General features: G+C 38.6%; 1 protein-coding gene across 3 annotated transcripts in view; it reads left to right on the top strand.

Moving 5' to 3' along the window:
• Positions 1 to 2,718, top strand: part of LOC115379393 (alsin-like) — a 40,903-nt gene extending 38,185 nt beyond the window's left edge. For all 3 annotated transcript variants that reach the window (XM_030080035.1, XM_030080033.1, XM_030080034.1), the window contains one exon: positions 1 to 2,718. This exon is cut by the window's left edge and continues 1,563 nt beyond it. The gene's annotated coding sequence lies outside the window, so the exon portion shown is untranslated.
• Positions 2,719 to 3,779: the final 1,061 nt, after the last annotated feature.

The raw sequence follows: 3,779 nt of genomic DNA, 5'->3' as shown, positions 1-3,779 counted from the left end.
AGTAACAACATGAGCAGCGCTCAGCAGACTCAGCACTTCCACGGTTAATAAGCAAGTCAGTTCAGCGGGAAAATGTCCCTGCAGGTTTTATTTATCACACAATATTTATGTAAATGGTGATTTTTTTTTTTCAGTTTGAACATGTTTTAAAGGGAATCTGGGGTCCGAGATGCAAATCTGAATTAATTATTTAATGATATTTTAAAGGGATGGTAAACTAATGTACATAGTTTCTCATTAACTTTTTTTTTATTGTCATCACTGGGATAATCAGTACAGTACAGTTCAGTTTTTATTCCTCCTGCCTCCGTTTGACTGACACGAACCTTTAGCTGAATAGAAATCCAACATTATATTTGACAAAAAAACAGATTTGGCCTGGCAGTCAGAACAAGGCCATCTTGTTGCATGATGAGGATAGAACTCAAGAGGATCACTTAATAAGGAAATCCATAGTTTTAGCTGCGTTTACCATCCCTTTAAAACTGACTGGACACACTTCAAAGGGAAGAATTCACAGCCGTGAGATGCAGAGCTGCATCATAAAGGGATATTGAGAAGCACTGGAAAGATGTAAAAATCAAGTATTATCAAAATATTTCTTGGGAGGCATCATTGAAACTTGAGAAGCAGTAACAAATACCTGCAGTGCTGCTCTATATTGAAACTGCAGACAGTATACAGTATATATACATATATGTATATATAGATATAATGCTAATGAAAACTCTACACTGTCACTCCAGATGAGGGGAGGGTCCTCACGCTGTAGCGAGTCTGATAGACACGAATAGAATGAAATAAAGTAGTTCCTAAGAAACTCGGATCCAAACTGAGTCGCGATCCTGCAGTAAAAACCTCAGGATCACCTGCTGCTCCACCGACCAGGGATTTCACCACACACACCCAGAATCATGTAACCACATGATGCGCTGTGTGTGTGTGTGTGTGTGTGTATTTACAGTACAGAGTGTACTGTACAACCACGTTACTGACTGGTGATGTAACGGCCTGTAAGCTCGCTGTGGCGGCCACAGGGATAAAACAGGCAGCCGGCGGTCAGACTGCAACTCAGCACACAGAGCCGGGCTTCCCACCTACACCAACCTTACAAAACTACAACAACAACAACAACAACAAACATCTTGGTGCACCTCGATGGAAACCTCACATCCTCACATCAGACACCGAGAAACTCTGACAGCAAAGGAGTCAAGTGTTGTTTAACTCTTTACACTCCATATCAAACCACAGTGGACCAAATAACTGCTGCATGTGAGATGTTAAGTGCTGCATGTGAGACGCTTCTCACCGTATTATGTTTAAGCTAGGAAAAAAAAAACACAGCAAAACATGAAGTGGTGAGGTTCAGAGGCAGGACTGCATGACGTCATGATGGCGAGTCTGATTTGTTTGGATATCATTTTACCAGCAGTGAGGATTCAGGAGGTTTTGGCAAATACTGCATAGAAGACACGACGTGGTATTGAGACGATTACATGTTACAGGAAGAAAAACACTTTCTGGAGCTGACCCTGACAGGGAGTCGAGACCAAGGTTATTATTGTTTTGCAATTTTCTTTAGTTTTTATTTCGTTTTGACTTTATGTTTTCAACTTCAGTTTATTTCTGATTATTTTTTTAAAGTAGGTTTGCTTGTTTTTATTTTTATTTATTGATTTTTTAAAAAAATGCTTATTTTTTGTTTAGTTTTTAATAGTTTCAGTGTTTCTCCTTCGTGGTGCTGCAGGCCACAGGATGTTAACCGTCTGCTGCGAAAACCTGCCACAGCTCAAAGACGTGGAAGATCGATTTCATATCAAGCCAAAATGCTAGACTAACATATGAAATAAACTGACAAAGACAAAAACTAAAGATTTTCTCCATAATTTTGGTTTTAGTTTTATAAAACCACAATACAAATTCATTTAGTTATTTTTTTATTTTAAATTTCAGTGAACAAAGATGTTTTTCACACCTAGTTTTTGTTAGTCAGTAGTAACCTTGGTCTAAACCTCACTCTCCACTCAGCACGACGCCAGTTTGTTGTCCAGTTTTGTAGCTGAACATCTGCAAAATCAGCATCGGTGTTTCATGTGTTTCCTCGTCATTCCCTCATTGCTGAGCGGCTGTGTCTGGAGCTGTAAACACACAGTTAGCAGCCTTTATTATCATTTAGATTAACCCAAACCCAAAACCCCAAAATCAGCTTCTGTTTGTACTCGACAGGTGGAGATGTTGTTCATGAAGCTCAGTCACATGGTAGGAAAGGAGAGGAGGAGCAGAAATCTGACCGGCTGCTGAGGTGGGCGGGGCTTCCAGGGTTCCTCTTCCGGTCGCTTTATTTTTTTACACGGTGAAAATTTTGGTTTCTGACTCTTGTTGAGCAATCATTTAAAAATGTTAAACAGAGGAAGGATGGATCTGTTACTTTATCTATTTTTACAAAATTTATTCACTGTATCACTGAGGTTTTCTGCTGTTGAGTTACTCTTTAAAACTCACTGCACAGCTCCTCAACAGATCAAGACATCCCGGCTAAATCCAAAGACACGAGGCAGAGCGGTCGGGAATGTGTTTTCCCGCTCATCTGATGCGTAGAAGGAACCGGAAGCTCCAAGTCACGTCATCGGTCAGCCGGGATGTTGACATCCATATCTCATTCTTCTTAAAAAAAAAAAAAAAAAAAAAAATCAGGGAATTTGATCATTTGTAGAGGAATGTCAGGGAATTTAATGAATGAGTCACTTTACAGGGAGATAGCAGAATGGGATTTTCAACTTCATTCACATATTAAGATTCATTTGAATATGAACAAACTTTTCACATCATGCATCATAAGAAGGTCTGATGGGTCAGCAGGTCAGGTCACCAGTTTCGCAGATGCAGAAACTCATAGACACCATAAACAGTCAAGAAAACATGCAAAAATAAAACACGAATACGAAGAATTTCATTCCAAAAACTGAAGCTTCCTTAAACAAAACAGTATTCTGGGATTCTGGATCTGTGGTGGAATCAGATAAACCAAATAAGTATCAAGTGACCTCGTGTTGAGCGCCCCCCTCAGGCCAGACAGTGACACTGTAAAAGCTGCAGCGAGATGTGCCAGGTGCATCAGTTCCTCCTCAGAAATTGTCCCAGAAGTGAAATATTACGGCTGGAAATACATTACCGTGGCTTTAAAAAGACATATTTATTTCATAACATATTTTGGTTTTGGAATGAAACTCTTTGTCTCTGCCTTGTTTTTATTTTTTTTTCCTAACATGATTGTTGCCATAAAAATTTGTGATAGAAAATTATTTTGGCTGACAGCATGTTCAGTCTGCTCTGCACTGAATGGACTCACTGGATTTCTCTCTAACTTTAAATTTGATTAGTTTTCTAACCCAGTCTGTATTTTTGTAACTAAACATGTATAGATTTATATAGAGAGCTGAGAAGGGACACTGACTGTAGATAGTTGTTCAGGGTGATTCGTTTTGATTGATGAATATTTTCAGAGAGGAGATGAAGAGGAAAATGTTTTTACTGGAAAAAAGGCAATAAAATAAATGACTGAGTTATAAACATGTCTCCTGTTGTGTTTTATTTAAGCATAAATACAGAATAAAGTTAAAGCCCTGGTGAACAAAACGAACAGAAGTCATCCCAGCAGCCCAAAAAAAAGTAATGACAAAAACTAATCAACTTAATTTGTAGAGCAACTTTTCAAAACCAAAAAACCCTTCATTAAGCATCAAAATATGAGATATGGGATGTAACTTAAACCAAAT

The sequence above is a fragment of the Myripristis murdjan genome, chromosome 21, assembly GCF_902150065.1.
Source record: "Myripristis murdjan chromosome 21, fMyrMur1.1, whole genome shotgun sequence".
NCBI lineage: Eukaryota > Metazoa > Chordata > Actinopteri > Holocentriformes > Holocentridae > Myripristis > Myripristis murdjan.
This window is presented reverse-complemented; position numbering and strand designations above follow the sequence as displayed.